The sequence below is a fragment of the Anas platyrhynchos genome, chromosome 3, assembly GCF_047663525.1.
Source record: "Anas platyrhynchos isolate ZD024472 breed Pekin duck chromosome 3, IASCAAS_PekinDuck_T2T, whole genome shotgun sequence".
Lineage (NCBI taxonomy): Eukaryota > Metazoa > Chordata > Aves > Anseriformes > Anatidae > Anas > Anas platyrhynchos.
Window position 1 is genome coordinate 39,655,348 of NC_092589.1, and position 22,597 is coordinate 39,677,944.

At 38.8% G+C, this 22,597-nt stretch overlaps 1 protein-coding gene and 1 long non-coding RNA gene across 4 annotated transcripts in view; one reads left to right on the top strand and one right to left on the bottom strand.

Moving 5' to 3' along the window:
* Positions 1-22,597, bottom strand: part of PRKCE (protein kinase C epsilon) — a 295,014-nt gene that overhangs the window by 231,169 nt on the left and 41,248 nt on the right. The gene's annotated exons all lie outside the window — the stretch shown is intronic.
* Positions 5,393-19,145, top strand: LOC110352696 (uncharacterized). 2 transcript variants are annotated; one of them, XR_005264920.2, is made up of 4 exons: positions 5,393-5,620; positions 14,509-14,632; positions 14,803-14,956; positions 17,087-19,145. It is a non-coding gene; the product is annotated as an uncharacterized lncRNA (long non-coding RNA). The 2 variants fall into 2 exon arrangements; XR_011808188.1 differs by lacking the exon at positions 14,509-14,632.

Here is a 22,597-nt window from a genome sequence, read left to right on the forward strand (position 1 = left end):
TGACTCATTTGTATGAAGCATGATACAAAACTATTCCTCCAATACCTAGTATTAAATGTACAGTTCCTAGGTACTACATTTCCATTCTTGAACAAGGCCTTGAAATAAGTGAAAACCTAACAAATCCTTTTAACAGTGCTGGAGAAAAATGAAAAATGCTGTTTAGTAACAGTTATCTGGTTTGATCTCATAAATGCTTACTTAAAGGTTTTGGAAGGCATTTTGCATATCATCAAAATACCTTAGAGTTACAGCTTAACATATGTGCTAGTAGTGGTATGCTGGCTTCTAGAAAAAACTAACCTATAATCAAAATCTTGTTTTATAATGAGCTTTTCCCTTTCCCCTTCTCTGGTTTCCCCTTGCTTGGCATATGAGATACACACACACACACAAAATACTCTTCTTGTGGAGCCAGTAATACTGTTCTACTGCCTCCACACAGCCATACAGACAGGGAGCAGGAATTACTTGCAGGGTAACTGAAATTTGTCCTCTCTTTGGGCATTCTGCCTCCAACCCAATGTCTGTCCACACAAGCTCAAATGCACACACACACACACAGAGGTATTTTACTGTCTTAAAATTTGAATTTAAAAATACTGTACATGTATCAGCATGTTCCCAAGTATTATTAGAAAATATTAAACTTTTCCTGAAACTGGGTTTAAGGTGAATGAAAAATGTTCATATCTTATGAAGATTTACTTGGATGGAGCATTTACTGCTCCATCCCAAACACCCTGGCACCGTTAAAAGATCCCCAAATCCTATAAGAATGGCTCCAGAGTTTTTAAATACTAATGCCAAAGACAGCTCATGAATCCATAGCTGACAGCACTAGGCAGCTCCCTAACAACAGCGCTGGTGCCATCTGTATCAGTCCCCATTTTGATACCTCTTTCAACAGAAATAAAATCAATCCTATCATTGGACATGTAATATCTTTAAACAGATGTGATTTAAAGACCACACTAATATGCCACAACTGGAAGGAAAATGGCCTTGTGTCCAGCCCTGTGTTTTCCATCAGCCAGTGGTGCTACAGGAGATCATCCTCCAGTGAAGCGCAGAAGCAATGACATGCTTTATGAGACCATGCTTTGTTAATGCTCTTGAAGTTGAGAATCATCATCAGTAACACCACTGGGCCACAATATGTAACCTGAAATGTGAATGTCATTCCGGACTGCAGTCAGACAAGGGGTGAGGTGTTCAGAAATTAATGAAGGTGACTTGGAAGTATCCATGCAGATAAAAAAAGCTCAAATGCACTCCCATGTAATACTGACTTTCCTCATTTCCCAAGGAGAGGATTCTGCAGGAGCTGTCAGCACTTAGCACAATGAAGCCGTAAGTGACACTGCCTACGCTGCTGTCATACAGCACTGCCCATCAGATGCTGTGCTATGCAGGCATTTATAATCAGTGGGTCTCTAATTAAGCAATCAATACTCTTCTGCTGTTTTTCAATGGATAAATCTATTTTCTTCTTCCCTGAGATGCAACGATAACAACAGACCAAGAGACTTTTGAATATTCTGGATGATATCAAACACTAGACACGGCCAGATACTTGCAGAATGTTTAGGTTTTGCATCCAAATTAATTGTTTTGGCACACTTGATCCAAACACATCACTCAGACCACTCCAATTTGGTATATTAGTTGTTACATACTGCCCTAACCTTGCAACCTGTTGTCTTTTCCAACATGTGGCAACCATGTAGAACACCCACTGTCAGCTCACACAGTCATAGCTACTGTGTCTTCATAATACGTTAATAATACATTGCTCTCTTCGTTTGGTGATTAAGGCTTAGAGTCAAAACCCAGGCACTTGATAGTTGTGCCAAATATGTGATAATTTTGTTTTAAAGGCTAAGAACACCCACTGTGAATGGACTGAATTTGCCAAAATTAATATTTTATTCTCACAATAGCCATATGCTATTCATTTGTACCTTAGCCTGAAAACAGCCATTATAAATATCAAAATCTCAGCAAAAACATTTTGCAGCAAATTAAAACAATTTATTGCACCAACAAAAAGGGGCAGACAGAACCTGTGAGGTCAGAGTGTCAGTAAGCTGGACTTCAGAGAATTCATCAGAAAAGAATTATCAGAAGTACTTCAAGCCCAAAACAAGAGCTTCCAAGCACATCAGAAGGAATTACAGGCGAGTAAGTCACTTGGATCAACTTGGTCACAAAGAAAACAATGTTATCGTACAGAGCTAAGACAGACTGGTCAGAGCAGGGATGGAACCACTGCACTTCAGGGTCAAGTTTAAAACACCTCTGTACTGGGCTTTATTGTATTGATATGGAGAAGAAAATGCAAATATTGTCCAGACCCTTAAAAGATCAAGCAAATCCAAACAGTCTTCCTTCCTTCCTTCAGCAAAAGTAAACATTTAAGGCAGAACTTGCCTGAGCTAATAACCAGCAACCTTCCCTCCCAGGTTTTCCTTCCCTGCTGTCTACAGAAAATCCCAGAGATAGAGAGTGAGAGACAGCGTGCGTGGGAGGTGGGAGGGAGAGTTAAGGAAGCAGAGGGGAGAGAGGAGGGTAAGGAAATAAGTTATTCTCTACAGATGGCCCAGCTCTGTAAATCCTTTCTTGCAGTCACTCCTTGAGCTGAGAGGTGAAGACATCCACTCCCTGTCTGCATCCCTGCACCTCACCACGCTTCAGGCACGAAGGAGTGGACAGAACAGTAGAAGCAAGTACTCAAGTCTTACCACTGCTGGACTCAGTAGTAAAGCACTTGCTAACTTCAGCAAGGCTAGGATTTTATGCCAGATTCACAAACAAGTCATCTATAAAATTCCCGATCAGGTCCCCAAACTATCTGTCAAGGATAAGCAAAAAACTGATGAGATATTTTCCCCAAAGTCTGCTGTTTCTGTAAGAAGGTTTTATTTTATTTGGCTCTAGCTGTAACGTATTGCTAAATGTCATTGTAAAACGCAAAAATATTCATTCATAAATATTCAGTAACATAGTGAACTTACAATGAACTACACTGGCTGTTACAGCAAATTTAACTCACAGCACACAGAATCCTAGAAGTCACACAATTAGATCTAATTTATCTAGCTGCTGATAATAGAAGTGTCGCACGATAATAAAGCAGATCCTTGCTTTTAGCACTACATAGCATGTATTCATACCACAGAGTGATTGCACAACTCCGAGGAAGGCAGTCCATTAACCTTCAGGACCTAAAGCTGTTACCATAAACAGTATTTGCTCTTTTACAAATGCATTTCTCTCCAACAGATTCCCCCACTACCCATTCTCACTTGTCCCTCACTTCCCATTCTCTCCCCATAGTAAACGCAAAAATAAAGACTGTATGAAGCAGGGTGTCAAATAAAGGTAACGAGCAGCCCTGTACTGATGTAGTGACATTCATTCTGTAGGCAACTGCAACCAGATATGGTACAATCTCTTTTACAGTCCTCGGACTGTATGTACAGGAATTGGTTTGAATGCTGTACAAAAACAGACCTTGGGTATGAAGCTTCAGCTGCCTAAGAACACAGAACTAAGGTCTAAAGCAGGAAGTGAATCACATCACATACAACTGAAAAATTTGTTACTTGGTGACTTCCTTCTTAGGCATGGCAATCTTTCTAATCTACAAGAGTATGGACTGCCTGGATGTTCGCAGGAAAAAGAGATGCACCATCTCAATGAGAAGATTCATGCTCTAAAAACAACACAAATTTTACATCTCTATCACATAAAATAAGGCCTGGATGCCATGAGTAAGATTTTTTTTCCTACAAAAGATGGCACAGGTATCGCTAGTATAACTGAATCCCATCTATGATCCAATCACAAAAAAGAATTTCAAGCTACCATCCCTCTTAAGCCACTGCTGAAAAACTGGTTCTTGAAATAACACAGGGAAGTGCTGCCCACAGGAATACTAACAACATCTCTTCCAGGAACCGGATACTTCACGTTTGGAGCCTATCAATTTGAGATAGATACACTGGCTGCTTCCATAGTAGTCACAGCAGTTTCAGGGATATCACATGAGAAACTGCTGAATAAGGTATTTTAATCAGTGTTTTCGTTTTGATACTCTTGAAAGTATTCTTTTTTTGTCCAGGTGATAATGAAAATTGAAGTTAGTGACAACAATGATCCAGTAACTTACTGCAAATCAAAGGAAAGACCATTGTTGCTTCTTAGTTAATGACTTTTCAACTCTGCATTTTTGTTGCATCAGTAATATTTTGGAAAGACAAGATTCACACCAGGTATAAATCAGTGCAACTCTAGTGAATTCCAATGGAATTGCACCAGACTCCACATACCGTAAGCCATTCTGTGTAGTTGCCAAAAAGAAGAGAGAGGAATTGCTCTACAGCATGGTTTGGCTCATGCTGTCCTCCTGGGGAAGAAAAAGTCCATCTACGCGCTTCTTCAAACCCAGGCTAAAAAGGCAGTATGAAGAATGTTTAAAAGGCTGAGTCCAGTTTATTCAGCCATGTCTATTAAGGAGTTTCTGAAACTGCGAAAAGGAAATATATTTGATTTATAATTGTAAATCTTAGAAGTGGAAATATTTCTCTAATAGTAACAGAATCTACCTGTAAGTAAACTTAAAGCATGTGAAAATACCAGCAGAAATCACGATAAAGTCACTAAGTCATAAACGCTTCCTTTTCAGCAGTTACCATTCAAATGCAGAGCACTTTTAGCAGCAATTTTTCCTAGAACAATTTTTCAGCTGTCTTACCCTACTTCACACGTTACCAAATCTTGGCCCCCAGTGAGAGTGCAGATGGCAAGCCTGAGGAAGGAAAAGAAGAAACGCAAAGAAAGAAATTGCTGAAACATAGCCCAAATTTCACATCAGTGGTTCTTAATTCCCTTTCTGAAAAATAGCTGTTTGCCCTTCTGCAATGGTTTTAAACACATTACTTTACACGTTTACATGACAAGTAAACAGTGAAATGAGTAGGACTGTTAAAAAATGAAAAACTAAATTCTTCTCCATATATTATGCAGACTCTGCAAATTGGGTGTAAGTGTGAGGTTGACAACAGGGTGGGGGGCAGAGTGAGGAAGTCTGCAACCACAAACTTAGCAAGGCTGAGTGTTCACTGTGTGTAGCAGTAGTAGAAAAAATAAGAAAGGAGATTTCTGCTTTTGTCAGTAGGCAGGTTCAGATTGTTAAAAGAATATGAAATCACAAAACAGTTTCTCCCAGCTTAGCTTGAGCAGTACCTCTCTTTTTAAACAGACTTCTGTTGGGTGTGTTCTCTCCTAAAAACAGGCAAGTGATCATTAAGCATAAAATCAATTCAATCTCAAAGACCATATGAAGACCCTCCCCTCCTTCAAAGACATGCTCAAACAGTGCAAATCTTCTATTTGAAACTGTATCTTTGATCCTCCTCCAGGCTAGCAGTGCTGTGAGACAGCTGCAGAAGAGGAACACCTGGAAAAATACCTGCAGAAAGGAGAATGTGTCACTGAAGGCAGAGTATCTGTCAGACCACATCACCTCCAGCTCACCCTGTGCAGCACTCTCGCAGAGCCAGCACGCAGATCTGTGCTGAAATCTGTAGGACCATAGCTGGCAACAGTTCTGCAGGTAAGCAAGCCCCTTTACCCAGGTAAGTGAAGGTGAGAATGCCTTTGCACTGAAACTTCATCTTTTGTGAGCAACTCTAATCACATGTAATTATATTTTATGTATGGTGTATTTGTTGCTTATTTTTCAAAATACTTTGCCTTTCAGCCTACTTGGATCTCTCTATTTTTGGTCCTTTGGGAGAAGAAATATTTCTGCTTTCTAATTTACCACTCCTGTATGTAAACTATCATACTCATTCACAACAAGGTCTATGGCTTTTACCATTATGGTTAGAGCTAACCTTCTTTTCAGCAACGTAGGCAAATAGTTCAAATGAATCTTGACTTACAGTTACTTCTGCTTAGGCAGTATAGAAAATTATTCAGATGACTCCAACCAAACTAACTTGGTATTGCAATTAATTCAGCATCTTGGTATGGGCATTTGGATGTATTATTAAGAATTTCAGATACTCAGTATGTTTTCTGCAAGATAGACTTTCTAAAGAAGGAAGCAGCTGGAAGGCGATGCTTTAAAGGGGCTATGGGCACAAAAATGCTTTTTCACTTAGTTGGCTCCATCTGTTTGACAAGTTATGAACAGATGCTCCATATCCATCCAAATGCATTTTACCAGTGACCAGAAAAGTCAATTTTTCAGCAGACAAAACATCAGCATCCACAAGTGGAGACCAACCACTTTCAGAACCGTTCCCCTTTGAACTGGAACAGTTTGTACAGAAACAGATGTAATGTACAACAGGCAGAAATATGGGCCATTAAAATAAATGGATGTTATTTTTCTTTAATCTGAAGAAGGAGTTAGAAAGAAAAGTACACAGAAGTGAGAAAGAAACAGAAAAGAATCAGAAAGCACCTTCAGGAGAAAAGGGGCCAAGCCATTTGCTGCTGAGCTGCACAGCAGAATGGGGTTGTGCCCATCAGCTGCCCTCGCTTTGTGGCCCAGCTTTTGGGCTTAACTTTCCTCACTTTGCATCTGTGTTAAACAGTCCCTGTCAGGTCCTCTCTCTCTACTCCTAAAAACAAATGAAGAAAGGAGAATGACGGTGTCAAATTGATTATAAATTCAGAGTGCGTGTCTCCGTCAACACCTCCACCTTACGTGCCTTTTCTTAAAGCAAAAATGAGCCCTCGCTTCTCTCTATTTCCCCCGCAAACAACTCTACAGTTAAGCAATTTCTTTTCCAAACCACGTGCACACCCATAGAAAAAAGAAATCTGTCGGTTCACCAGCCTTCTTCTGAACTGGAGGTCCTCTGTTTTGACAAAATCCTACAATCTCTGTGAAGTTTATGAGTGCCTGAGTTCTTAACTTTCTGTCCTTGGTTAAAGTGCACTTGTGTGGCTCAGCTCTCTTGGCCACACAGCACACAGGCTGCTCAACCCGCTCTGGCTGGAGGCAGCCATGCCACCACCATCCAGGTGCTCCAGGCCTGCTCTGCACCCACAGACACCAGCTTCACACCAACACGGTGAGCTGGCTCTCTGTGTGAAGCATGGTCAGCACAGCTGAGAGGTCCCAGAGGAAGGTGACGGTGGCCACTGCATCCCTGCCTGACCACCTCACATGAAATGCCCATGTCAGATGGCCCCAGGCTGTGTGGGCCCTTTGGGTGAGCTGCCTGTGCCCCCGGACCTTACACACCAAGCATTCCTGAACTGTATCCTCACAGCTGTCCAGATTCGTGTCATCTAATGGTGATGGGTGCTACTCCAAAGAGATCACAATGATAAAAATCTTGTGTCTCAATGCTCTGGGCTGGATGAGGTGCAAACTTCCCATCATATGGAGTCACAGTGGTGTCATGACAGTCTGACACCAGAGAGCCACCCTATGTTAACCACTCCATTAGATGCCAGGTGTTAACAACTACCAAACATTTAGACTCCAAAGACAGGTAAGTCCTATTTTCAGGATCCAGACAACCTGAGCTCATGGGTATTAAACAACAGCAATGATTTTTTATCATTATTATGCTCTAACAGTGAAAAAATAACGCTGTTAAATCCAGTGAGATTACAACTACAGTCTCTTGCCTGGAATTCCTGCTATGACAAAGAAACCCTGCATGTGTCTCAGAGACACTACAAAATACTGTTCAAGGTTAAGAATACAAAGGTATAGTGAAACAAAGACAGCAGCAATTTAAGAAAGATATCCCTTAGACCTCAAAAAGTTAGGAAAGTGGTCGAAAAAATTGCTGAAGTCCAATTCAGTAGATGCTGCCTTTTCCAGCACTGAATCAGATCCTCCACAAAGAGGACCCATACACAAGGAGGCAGCCCTCAGAGAGGGAAGATTTATGAGAGCAGCCTCTCAGAGCCATCATGATCCTGGCAGGAACAGGCAGGGAATGCTGCAGTCATGACTCAGGCTGCAAAGGTGCTGCTTCGTTGTGTTGAAAGAGGCTTGAGTCCCAGCTGCACAGCATCACCAGGCAGAGTATTATGAAGTGTCTTCATGTTTATTGCTCAGCCCCACCTTGCAGCATTACCTTTTATTTGGAAAAAATGGATTATCAAGAGAACCCATTCTCTGATGGGTTTTTTAGAAATTTCAGAGGGGAAGAGGAGAGACCAAAGATGGTCATAGAGCAGGTATGGATTAGGCAAACTCCTAATACTTCCCAATGTTAGTAGAACAGAAAATCCTCCTGTTGAAGTAAAGCAGGATTTGAAGGGACTCATCGACAGAATGAGACGTATCTGGCTTAACAGAGGGCAATCCCTGGACTTCAAATGAAATTTTATTTAGTCACTCTTACAGTGTTAATATCTTTCAATGCAAATTTCAGTTTGGAGATTTTCCCAGTTCTGTCTCTGTGAACGATGAGCCAAATTATTCACATTTTCAGGCTACTGCAGTAACTGGAATCCTACAGACTATCAAACCATGCAATTATTCATGATACGTGTTGCTCTAGCCCTATGTGGCCTGGACCAGTGTCCAAACTCAGAGCTAAAGAGGCAGTCTGTCACTCACTCCCAGTACCACTTGAAACTGAAAAAAAAATTTTTTTAAAAACTTAACTTCTATTCTATTGTATTTTGAAAGCCAAAAAGAAAGTGAGTTAAAAAAAAAAAAAAGGCAATGTTAAAGCTATGACCAGTAGAGATGGAACTTTGATCAGTGGTTTGCAACAGCTTTCTGTGGTTATTGCATGTGTAGCCACAGCAGACCTATCACCGGCTGAGGTTTCTAGTGGTCAAAGGCAAAATACAACAAACTACAAGAGTTTTCACATGGGGGCTGCACATAAAATTACTGGTGCTTGGTAGCAGCCACGTGAAAGTTTAGGTTCTTTAATAAAACATTTGCCATTAAACTGAAATAGCATTCAGTCAAGCTGCAAAACTCATATCTTATTTGTTATATTTTTAAAATATTTTATTATAAAGCTTGTGAAGCTTCAGAAATACAACGTCAGTTTGTTTATCTTGCATACCCAGTTGCCGTATTCACAATGCTGATACTGTAAGGTTCATAGAGAATTAAATTATAGAATTAAAATGTGGTTCCTTCAGACTCCAGAAAACCCAGCATATTGTGTAATATTTATATTATCCTATTATCATATCTTATTTGATATGGGGAAAAACATTCAGATTAAGTTTTAGTCCACACAGCAGTATGGAGCAGCACCAGAGAAATAATTTAATAATACCTGATTCACAAAAGTCAGACTGATTAATAGTTTTTACCTGATTTCTTAGTTACCTGCCTCTTTTTCCCCTCTTCTTCTGCTCACTATTTTACACTCTGAAAAGTGAGGTATGCGTCCTTTCTGAAAGGTAAAAGCTGTCTTCTGCCCACAACCAAGTGTGTTGAGTACTTCAAGACAGCCAGAAGGCTGAAAATCACAAAGGGCACAAATCAGTATATTCAAAAACACTTTGGTATCATTCTTTTTTCTGAACCAGCTTACTGGTAATTGACGTAACCGGAAACTAAGAAATCTGCTGATAAGGAATTTAGTCAAATTTGCTTAAAAAAAAAAAAAAAAAAAAAAAAAAAAATCTGAGTTCTTGCTGTAACACAGCTGTCAGTCATGGATTTTTATGTCCTATTTCCAAGGCTCTCTGCATAAACTCTGGAGCCTGCACTCTCCAGAGGTTAGGCAGTATATAGAGCACGATGAGACCTCTCAGCTTGGCTTGAAGTTTTTAATTCTGAGATTCAAACTCATTTAATGAAGATGAAATACACATCAAATCTTTTAATAAGCCTTCAGAACATACAACATGATCACAGCCTGCAAAGCTGGTTGGTCAGTGACCTAGCTAAGCAACGGACAAATTTGATGTTGATTTAATTCTGCAAACACCACCCGCAATAATTTGACATGGAAAGATTTACAGCCTTGAAAAAGTCATTAGAAAGGCTGCTCTGCAGTCGGTAAAGACTGAAGGCTCCACTGACGCTGAGGTTTGAATAAGGGGTGAATTCCCACCCAACTGGATGGCAGCGTTAGAGTTATGTTGGCCTATTTCTGTGTAAGCAGAGCACCCGAGTTAACTCCAACCACATCAATGTAGTTCTACTGATAAAGAGCAGGCCCTAAAATTTCCTATAAAGCAACTGCTTCCAGGTAATACCAGAGATGTGGCAGCAAAATTTACATAGCAGTTACTTAGCATCATGCATTAAGCAGACCAGTACTGTATTTCATAACACATCCAATCTGTTGCTGTAACAACTGTTTTTATGAAGTAAGAAATCTTTTTATGAACAATCTTAACCTTAGTGGAAAAAGGTTAATTTCCTCTTAACACTAGGCTCTTTGCAATGGATTTATATCAGTTAGCACTCTTACTTCATGTTTGCTCCATGCGGAGGAATGGGGTGGGGGAAGTTTTTCCTTTTCTATTAAATAAAAAATATGCAGAGGGAGGTTGAATATCACACATCTGGCACAGTGCAGGAAAAGAAATGCAACATGACTGTGGTAAAAACAAAGGATAATACAGAGGGTGTAAGAGATGTTTCATGGAAAAGGCACATTAAAAGTCTGAATGGTCTTCTTGAGTACTCTTTGAATCACAGTTTTGAGTATCAATATGGGTGAAATTAAAAGGGGGTTCATTTGAAGCATGAAGAGGCTTTATACATGTACTGGTTCATTGGCTCTTTTACAGAAAAATCTAATCATATACTTGAATATAAAAATAATACCCCAATTGGACTGATTATTTTGTTTCTACAGAACATCCAACATTACAACAGTTATCAAAATCATTATGAGACAGAAACACTTCAAGGGATACAGATTGTCTTCCTTGTGACTATGGCAACATATGCTGTAGGGTAGTATTCACACAGTCTTCTTTAGGCATCTAAATTTGGGTGTCTATGCTATAAACCTAGTTTCCTTGTGAAACTGGTTTAAAAATGCAGACCTCTACTTTGATTTCTTCTGCAAAAGTACCTTTTAACTGACTACCTTCACAAGAAACATATTTTCCTAGTTAAGCTCCTAAACTCAGCTACACAATAAAGTATGAATACCCTTTCCTGACTGATTTTGCTTTGTCTGGCATTCCTATTTGATTCAGTTATTGCACTTATTTTACTCCCTGTAATTGATTATCAAGGTATACATAGCAGAAACACAAGCCTTTAAAGTTTTAGGAAGATCCACTCTAGCCATTTCAACATTCTTATCCAAATTAACAGTACTGTGCACATCAGTTCATCTCTCCTCACTTTGACAGCCCACCCCACAATATGTTGAGTGCCCTAAACCCCTACTGTAGTCAATTCTGCAACAAGCAAAATTGCTGTGGACATGCTCCTGCTACTGCTGTAAACACTGCTAATGGCAGTAACCCCTTTTCTCTTTGCTAACAATCCTATTTGGCTAACTTCTTTGTTAAAAGCCTATGGTAAAAATCCTTAAATGCCTAACTATGAACTGACTTTCATGAATGAATATGTTCACTATAATGATTTTTCTGAGACCTGGAACACCTCCATCTGCCACCAGCTCCCAGCCCACTCTGCCATCTAGCATTACAGGAGTGCAGGGACTGCTCCTTCTCATATTCTTTCCCTTCTTGCTCTTAACCACCATAAAGACAATGAGGAACTGAGAGCAGCTGTTAATAAGAACAAATATTCTTTATCCCAGTAATTACTGCTGCCTTCTTTCAACAGCAGCATAACAAGACCAGGGAATACCCACACCCCCACCTTTCTCCACCTCTATCACTGAAGCTGGTCCTCCTGTAGTCAGCGCTGTTCACAAAGGATCAAACTGTTTTTGGGAACGGGAAGAAAATAATACTCAAGATCACAGAACTTTGCTGAACATACCTCTTCCTGCAGTCCTAATTTTTTTTGTTTGAATCTTTCTCCTTGGCAACAGAGATAGGGTTGCAGATGGTGAACACACTTGATAACACATCTTTCATCATTCACGTTTAACCAGCATATTGCCACGTCTTTAAGAGTCAAGAGATACATTACTTTCCTAATGTCAGTAACAATGTTTGCCATTCATTTTATTCAGAAGCAATTGCAACTGATGAAGAAGATACAGAAACCTACAGATAAGGCTTACATGAAAGGCCTTATCTTTTAGTCAAGGCCCAAGTTCCTTTGATGGTATAATAGAATATTTTTTGGTAATCTGCACTTTAGTTCCGTCAACCCAAAGGATAAAGTATAAGCCTCGTTCTTTTACTTGAGACTAGCAATAATAAAGGTCATGCAGAACAAAGCTTGTATATTTTTACAGGAATGCTCAATGCTTGGACTATCCTCTTCTGCTTCCCTGTCACAAAGGTTAATGCCCCTCATTAATCTATATACGCATTTATGTGTGTTCATCATCATGGTACCTGAACATAGTATTAAATCAAAAACATAAATAGTGCAGCTTCCTGTGGTGTAGCTAACCCATGCCTGACTTGGTGAGAAAAGCCACTGAGTTAAAGCCATGTTCCGCTTATGTCTACGAGCTATTTTGCTCAGCTACGTTTGTTATTTTACTGTCTGCATTACAGCATTCCCTGTGCAAACTTGCTTAGTGTCATACAACCTCACATCGTACATCAACTTGTAGGTTCCACCTCACCTCATAAAGTTCTCATTTTCACATCAAATTTTGCAACAGAGTGCTACAAACATCCCACATCCCAGCCTGAGTTTCTCTCATTCAGAGACTCCTGCACAAAAGGAGGATTTGGTGCATCGCACGTGCAAGGTATGCAATCACACCTACCTTTCTATTTTCACTCTCTACAGAGTGTCAGCTTCCCAGCTTCTCCCCTTCTTTTGCCTTCTAATGCAGTGCCAAAGCCTACACAATATCAAGGGGAAAGAGACCATTTTTCCACTCACCAACACCAGTTTTTCTCGGAATATTCAAACATTTACCACAGAAGGAAATCATCATGCAGAAAGTGAACTTCCTCTGTAAGCCATCTGATCTGATCCAGTTTCACTGAGACTGTTGATATTACAAATCTCATAACAAGTCAAAACTACAATACAAATCCTCTTTGCTCTAGGGATGAAACTTGCATAAACAGTATTACAGATGTCACATGAATTTGAAAATGTCCCTAGAGGAAACTAAGACCCAGTTTCCAGAATTTGTCTTAATTTTTTTTTTCCCCTCTGTACTGTTCAGGGTATCATTTAAATTTACCTACCATAATGAAAACATTCAAAACTACATCTTTTCCATGACAGAAAAACACAGTTCTAGCATATCAACAGTGGAATAGACCTAACAGGGACTTTGTTCAGAGGTAACTGTTTACATAACAATCTTGGTTACTTAAAAGATTTAGGAATCTGCTAAAGGATGACAGCTGCAAATACTGAAGAAGGTCCTGAAGCAGGGATTTTTATCGATCTGCAATACAAAGGCATAAACTAATGAAAGCACTCTGCCAACTGGCCTTGAAGTCATTACACTAATAAACACAACAATGATAATTTGTTTCTTCCATTCAATGTATCTGTACTACTTTATGTTTCCAAGTGTTATATTGTATAATTATCAAGATGTTTAAAGTTTTATTGCTAGAACATAAACTCCTGAAGTTAGCTGACATTTATTCTCATTTTATGGACACCAGTTCCTGTTTTCCCTGATTCTTTTTATGATCTGACCAGCTATAGGAAATATATATATATTTTTTGACTCTTCTTCAATCCATGTTTTTTTTTGTTTGTCATTCCTACTCTGTCTCACTTTTCCATGAATCATTGCAGTGAAATTATACAACTGGCTAACCTACTTGTCATAATGCTACAACTTTTCTAATGCAAACTAGGAGCTAAAACAGTGACAAAGCAATGGAAAGAGAAAATGAGTCTTAGACAAATTAAGAGATTAAAATTCATGCTAAGTTTTGTGTATTTTGATGATTACATAACTTTATTTGCAAGTAACACTTAAAAATACCAAAAGCCTATCAATGATTCATGGAGACAGAGCAGTAAAAGGACTAATGCCACTTATTTCGACAAGAGCAAAAGAAAAGAGTGGGCCAACAGTTATAGAGAGGCTTGGCTTTAACGCATGTCCATTCCAAACTGCCTTTTTTTAACCTAGAAACTCAACTCCTTGTCTTTTGTATGTAGAATGTGTACTTGCTTCTCAAAATAATGATAATAATGATAATAATGATAATTCAGACTTGAAATCTATTGGTAATATCTGCTCTTCACAGCCAATGTTGCTTTCCAGAGAGAAGCGGATGGGAAAGAGCACCAGGGTCAGGAATACCTGATGCAAGTGGTTCAGCTAATATGTCAACATCTATAGCCTATCTACTTCTTGCTGAACCCAGGACTGCTCTTTGGTAAAAATGTAGGAGAGGAGTTTCAGCAGGGAATACCTGCATGTGTCTTATACACCTTCTTATTTTCAGGATGATATGGTGTACCAGTCAGCACTACTCCAGGCTACATTCATGTCTCACTGCTTCCCAGGTACACAGAATGCAAGCACGTCATCTTTTCCAGGAAAACATAATTCAGAGAAGAATGTCATAGGTAATTCTAGCTTACTCACAGATATACTAACTCCATGCTCAGGGGTGATGTATTTACACACATTTTACCAAGAGGTCTAGCATGTGGGGATTCATAATCTGTACTGAATTATCACATAAATGTTTGATCTGTCTCTATTTCCTTAACAAACTTGGCTTGCTCTTTTTCAGCCTTCAAAATTACCAAGTACTACGATACCATGGTGATGGGAAAAAACAGACACCGAAAAAGACAGATTCTGTTCTTTTTAACTGAAATGCAAATTCCTTGTTTCACACAGGAAATTTTAGTTAGAATGACCACACAGACAAAATCTTCCCAAAGGTGAGTTTTGTGAATGAACAGTTGACTTAATGCAAAGCTGAGCTTTGTCCGTATCTGTAGAGTCTAAGCAAAGAATGACACGCTAGAAAAAGAGAAAATTATATGTAAAAACAACATTAACTGGGATCAGGTTATACTAACATATACAAAAGAACAAAGAAATATGGAGTGGTTGGAAAATTATGGTTGCATAACTGTTATGGACTGTATTCAGTGAATCATGTCTTTCTACAAAACAGTTGGAGGTCAAGCCTATTGGTAACTTGCATGAGCATGTTATAAGACTGGCAAAGCACAGAACATGCAATTCCTGCAACATTTGTCTTTAAAGTGACAGAGCTATAAATGTAAGAACAAAAATCACCATGCAGAAAAATCAAGTGTAGTTAGTGGGAAAAATTTCAGCGATCAATTAAGCATTGCTTAATGTGTGGTTCTACTTCAAATGCTTGGGCTCCAGACAGTTACATGGAAATTTCAGCTTTCAGTTTCACACAGTTTCAGTTGTGTGTGTATATATATATTTTTTTCTAAGTTTCTAGCCTTCAAGCCCCTACCAGCAAGTCCAAAACTTGAAAATATGAAAGACAGAAGTCTTAAAAACTAGAAGACAAATAAAAATTCTCAGTTATTTGAAATTTCCAATCTTTAAAAATGTTCTTTGCAGTCTTGACTTGCAATTGGAGAGCCGAGACTAGCAGTAAGTAGCACTAGCAGTAACACCGGCAGAAATCAACACAATGTAAATCAGCATAAGCAAGACTTTTAAAAAGAGTGTCATCCTTTGTGACACAATATTCAACTAGCAACCATATATATACGATCTGCAACAGATATAAAAGCCAAACCTTATTCTTTACTTATCACTTGAGCAAACAGGAAGCTGGAGCAAGCAAAATCAGACAAGCAAGGCATGAGGGGAAAAAAATCGTCTCTGCAAATTACTGAAAGTTGAGAGCTGCAGGAGCCCCTGGTACCATTATCCTTCTTTGTATGGAAAACTTTCTTTTTAGAATAATTCAAATTCAGTGTCATTGCTACCCTCTAACACAAAATCTCACACAATGTTTTGCATACCAGCTCAAGATCTCCATAAATAGCACCATGCAAAAAAGAACAGAGCCATCTCGTACCCTGTAGGTGGCAAATGATTAGAAACTTAAATATATTGCAAGTCATGTCTAATATTGGTTTACACCCAACATAGCTACACAGCTGTCAGCATACAAACCACTAAGTTCGTACCTCTGTTTCTGCAACCCTAACTGTGTCAAGCAGCATCTGCTAACAAGTTTAGTCTCCTTAAGAAGGATTTAAAATATTTTATCACATAAATTGAACATTTTATCATGTGGATTTCAGAGTAATAGTCCTTTTGATTTGCACACAGCTTGAAAACATGTCAGACATTTCTTTCAATATCTCTTGCCAGCAAGCTATGGAAAATGGATTTTATTTCAGGCATTCTGGATTGTTATTGACAACAGAATGGTTTTTCTGCCTGCTATATGAGTTTCCAGGATCCCAGATTTATCCCTCAATCTCCACACTTCTTGTTCCCTAGCAGCTTGTGTAACTTACCAGTGATACATTCCTCAGCATGGGCTGTCAGTTCTGTACCCATCTGCAGTGACGTTTTTAAGTCACTAACAAGATGACCTAATCAGCATCTGTTCTTGCTGTGCCCATGTGGTACCATGGCTTTTTTTTTTCTCTTACCATAATTTTTTTCACAAGTAAAGTAATATTAAGAAATTCTAAAGTAACAGGTAAAAAACATTTTTACATAAGCAACCTTCTAAAATCATTTCAGTGACTTTTAAATTATTGACACATCACATCACACCTGACTACAAAAAGAAACAAACAAAAACAACAAAAAACAGGATAAGAGCTTGTTTTACTTCTGATTCCTTATTTTCATCTTTTCATTTTTAGGAGAGGCTCTGCTGTATAGTATGCTACTACGTGTGATTTTCCTAAAAATTTAGGAGCAAATTTGAACATATTCTCGCCTCTAGCTCATCTGGATTCTGAGTCAAAATTAGTGTCCCATTACTTGGAATTTACAGGATTCATTTTTGTTTCCATAAAGCTTCAGATAATCTTTGACATAGGTTTTATTTCCAGGAAAAACTGTGCATGCTGAAGGTAGAAAGCAAAGGAAAGAATGTTTCCAAGAAGCCATGAAGACGGTGACATGAAAGATATAGGAGGAACGAATTCAGAACAACACAAGAAAACACAGATGATGGTATGACAACACATGCGCAGAAGGCAAATTTTACATAGTATTTACAAGGGTCCACTGGAACCAACTGTCATTGAAAAGGTATAGAAAAAGAAAGCAGACCAAAGCCTGCATCAAGGAAGGGGCAGGAAAAGGTATACTGCAATGCACATCCCTGTAGGCATGGCTAGCCTTTGAAAAGTACAGCATGATCTCCCCTGCGTCACTGTGGCCCACTAGCTGGTATCCAAGGGGAGGAAGGGGAAGAAAACAACCCACCAACCACCTGTCCCCTTTGAAGCATCTGGTGCCAATATTTGTAAGAGAGAGCCTTAATTTTAAACCCCCAAACATACAGACAGATTGTCTTTTTACTCTCACCCACCCTTAGAAAACTGCCTCTGTCATTGTTCGGATCTTTGGGAGCTAACTAACAGCCACTCAGGTCAGAATCAATATGTATTTTTCCTTTTCTTAGCCCTGGAGGGGGTACATACAATACTACACCATTAGCACACACACCAGTGTGTGCCAACTATCTTGGTTGAGCCACGCAAAGCTTAGCCTCCTCACACAATGGTTAGTTAGTGCATTATATACAAGAGCGAGAGGTAAAAAGTTACAGTTGAGTAAACACAACACCTTTACCTCATTAAGCACTAAATGCAAGAGCATACTCCATAACCTCAAAACTGTAATCATATATTTCTATAACCAGCAGAGCACAGCAATCAGCTCCAATCCATGTAATGCAGTTGTATGGTGATATATTTGCATTGAATGTCATGTTCCAAATTGGAACTGGCAAGCATCTTAGCCTCACACAACAATGCCATATGGAGTTACATCTGATATTGCTTGAGCAGAACTCCCTTCCTATCCAGAATACATCAAACGGTGCCACAGATACGCTATGGCATTTAAATAGTAATAATGCGGATGTGAGGGCTAAATTAAAAATGTGTTGCATATTAGAATCAACTTGTGCACTAAGATTAAAAAAAAAAAAAAAAAAAAAAAGGATTCACTGGCTTTTGGCAGCAGAACTTACAGATACGTAAAAAAAAATTTACGTAATTACCTATAAGTCAACTTTCATAGTGGAACAATTATAGGACTAAAGGCCCTTCAGAGTTATTAGCACAGCGAGAAAAGGTCAACCAGCAACAAAGATTTTGTCGCAAGCAGATAAAAGAGGAGCTGTGCACCAGAAGTTGCACATCAAGTAAAACTGACAGCAGGGCTGTGCTTTCTGTCAGAAATGGCAGCTCCATTTCAAACATTGTTTTATACTGTACTGATGTAAATTTTGTGCTTGTGCAGGTCAGGTTGATGTTTTCCACTTGCACGAAGACCAGCCAAGATGCATGTGCTCCCTCACCAATGGGCTTCAACTCCAATCAGCTAGGGTCACCCACAGGGAAAGAAAAGTGTCTCAGATCTCTGATTTTACTATTTCTACGGAATTAGTAGTTTATACAGTTATAGCGTCCTGTGACTTTGATCAAAATTCAACCATTTTATCTCAAGAAAATTAAGATTATCAGTGATAACCTATTGCAATAGCTTTTCTTTTTTCTAGCACCAGACCCCTTGCCCAACACATGCCATAAACTAAGGTTTGATGAGACATCAGACAGTACCGTTCATTGCAGCTCACAGCAGAATTTCAGAGATGTTGTGCCACTGGAGTCCTGTTAGCAATTGACAAGGTTGCTGTTATCTCCTGGGAAGTCTGTTTTCAGTGGAGCTCAGGTCTAGAAACCTGGACAACAGAACCAAAAGGCACACAGTCCTCCCGTAAAAATGATACCATTACTTTCATGAAGAAACTCGTTAAAAAAAAAAAAAAAAAAAGGTTTTCTCCCAGAATCATTTAACTATTGTTTTTTCAAAACCTTTTTTATTTCACATGTTTTAGTTTTGGTACGTGGCACAATAAATATTTCAAGAAACCTACAGTGACTAAGCATTTGATGGGTCAAATACCAGAGGTTTTTCTTCAGTTCACACAGATTCACTAATGACTCCCCTGGGAATGCAGGTTGATTGAAGACAACAGGATTCCTAAAATAGTTTACTTTTTCCTGGAGCACACTGCTAACTTATATTTGCAACCTGCTTTCTGAAGGTCAGCACACTTCCAAGATGTCCTCTTCCACCAGTACAGAAACAGGTCTTACTCAGCCCTCAACACAATGTGACCACTTGCCTTATTCTCTACCTACTCTACAGTACCACTGGCCTTCCAGAAGAACAAGCCAAACCTGATTCCACAACATGTTTACAGAGATCCCAAGTTAATGTATTTACAAGACAGCTTTCCAAAGCTCCAAATGAAAAAAAAAAAAAAAAAAGAAAGAAAGAAAAAAAAAGTTACTCTTACTCTTCAAGTTATTTTGGTTATTTTGTAACTGTTATTAATATTATAGCTTCAGCTATTCAAACCATTCAGAGCATCTAGAAAACAGGAATATTATATTTTACATAGCACAGCATGCCCATACCTGCCAAGTGCTGAGTTCCTTCAGTGGAGCACAGAATTGACTGCTCACAGGGACCAAATGACCAAGCCAACCCACCCAAGGCAGGGATGCAGCAAAATGACCAAACTACAACAGCCTGTTACTTTTTCACTGACTTTAGCCACACCATCAAAGCTCCCAAGTATTTGGATAGCTTCTGAGCAGAAGCCCAGGGACAGCAGTCAATCTAGATAAGACGGGTTTTCATCATGCTGCTCATTAACGCAGAGATCAATGTAGACACCCCTTGAGGCAAGTCCACACAAAGATAAGCCTTAAATGTCAGAAATGCAGAACTCACCCTGCTCCTTTCCCATAAGCTCTGTCGCAACAGTTGGTTTCTGACAGCAACGTCCTGTTGCCCGTCATCAGGCTTGCGTTCTTCAGGGCAGCCAAGCCACCCAACTATGCACAGTACTGTATGGGGAGTACCTGAGGTGGAGGAGCCTCAGCTGCAGAGTTTATTCTTTCGTGCTGGTCAGACTTCCATTTTGAAGATACCGTGCCATTTGGATACCTCTAATTTTTTTTTTATTTTATTTTACTTGGGGACTCAAGAAACAAGTAGAAGATGGCAGTTCTCTCAACTGGCTTGTTGACAACTTCCTTTTAAAAGCTTTAATCATATGCACCCAGACAACAGAATAACAGTGCGATATTTAAAAAGGACCATCTAAGGGTGTTCTTTTCTCTCTGAATAGCAGCAGAAATACTTTCTCTGTATGAGGATAGCTCATTAGGCACTTTGGGTGTGTTGAAGATTTAAAAAGCTTTAGAACATTATTTGTGTTCTTGTGAACTTTCACAAGAAATATTTCACAAAAGAAATTATTCTAGGAACAGATAACTTCCTGCGAAGCAAAATAATGGAACAAAAGAATCTCCTGTTTCCATGGGAATGTGATCCAGGCATTAAAACAGAAGTGTGCCAAGCTCAAGATGCCAGTGTGTGAAGCTTGTCAAGTGATCATTTTCACATATTTAGGAACTAACTGTCTCATAAAATATGCATTAAATACAACTTGTCTGTCCATTAAATCCTTTTGACATTTGAGTGGTTATCATTGAACCATACCTTCTCGTACAAATTTTAACCTAACTTCACTTATGTGTAATATTTCTACGAAAGTCAATGCGATCCATCAGTCTCTCAGAGGTTCTACTTTAAAATAGCAAGTCTTTGCTTCTGAATTGCTTTGGACTAGACCTGGCATCTCTAATTTTACTGCCTGATGCAAAGATCAGATAGTTATATTCAAACCCGACCACATTATATTAAAGTATGTTTGTGTGCAACTACTGCTACTTGAAGAGACAAGACCTGTGCTTGCTGGTTATAAATAACCAGACATTCCCTAACCTTCAACTGGAGGTAGGTCAAAGCTACAGCACTCCAGTAATATGTATGAAGCGAGAAAAACAGAGCAAGGACTTAATGGTCAAATTCTACTTTGTAACCTGGTATATTAGAAGCAAGTAACAGCAAGTTTAATAGCATTATGTGCCATGTAAAACCCTATTATCCTCAGGCAAGTAGGGAAAGCTTTTGAAAAGCAGCTAATGGTTTTGGATGGCTCATATATTGCAAGCCTACAGGAGGAACCTGAAAGAGGCTCAATTTTCAGAATATAAATACTTAAAATGTCCTGAAAGATGTCCCAATTTGCCAGTCAAAATTTGGTCTACCAGTCACAAATTCTGTGGCTCAGCAGTGGAGAGGCTAGGTAATCACTAGCACTCTCAGTCTTATAAGGAATCACAGTCCAGGGATGACACCAGTAACTGATACTTTTCAGTGCAGTTCTCTTTTGTCTGTCGTTAAAATATACAGTATCCAAAATCTAGAATTTTCCCAATACATGCAAATAGCAAAAAGTTAAGTCACATAAATTTCACAGACCACATACATTTTTCATCCATTGACCATCTTCATTCTTCTTTCAAATAATTCATCATGCACAGGAAGACATATAAACAAGGGGGAACAAAGTCAAATTGTTTGCAGTAATAATGAGACAATTACATTTTAGCAGATTCAATTTATAAAAATATAAAGGTTTTAATTTTACATGAGCACACGTAATAAAATTATCTTGGAATTTAAAAGTACTAATTTCACTTCTGTTATATTTCTCAACTCTAGCTGCTATGCTACTAGTATATTGATCCATATTTGTAAACAAATTTTGAACAATGCTTAAGCAATTTATAAGTCCTATTTGCAAAAAGAAACAACTGGAGTGAATAGAATATATGTAGCTTTAAATGCTGAGCTCCCTTTGCAAATCAAGATGACTCTAGATTACTCTAAAATGATTCTAATTATTCCAAAATGACCTTATTGTCCTCTCAGCCTTGTTGCTGTCTGTAATATTTTGTAATGATTTTGTAATATTTTGTAATAATGTTATGGGTTTTTGTTTGTTTGTTTTATACTTTTTCCCAACTTCCTATCCTCTCATGGCTAGGCTGTTTGTAAAACTGCTTGACCTAGAGGCTCAAACCAAGCTTGAGAGCTTCATTAGACCAAGTGTGTGTACAGAACTTGAAAACAGACAGAGGAAGCCATCCCTGTTTTAAACACAAAAACTAGGACCAGAAAACTATAAAATTAAATAGACAAGGTGCATTTGAGAATCTGGTCTGAAGTTATTTCCTGCTTTCATAAAAGGTATCTCCAGAAATGGCAGAAATTAAACTCAAAATTGCAGATTTCCCAACCTATTGCCAGACATTTTATTTCTGTTATCGTGTACTGTTTTCACTTCTACATTAGTGAATAACTTTTTTCTTGGCAAAAACTCTTAGCATAATAATTGTATGGCGTGCTGCTTCTGAAGAGTGGAGGTATGAGGAAAGGGCATCTGCTAAGACGGCAAACTCTTT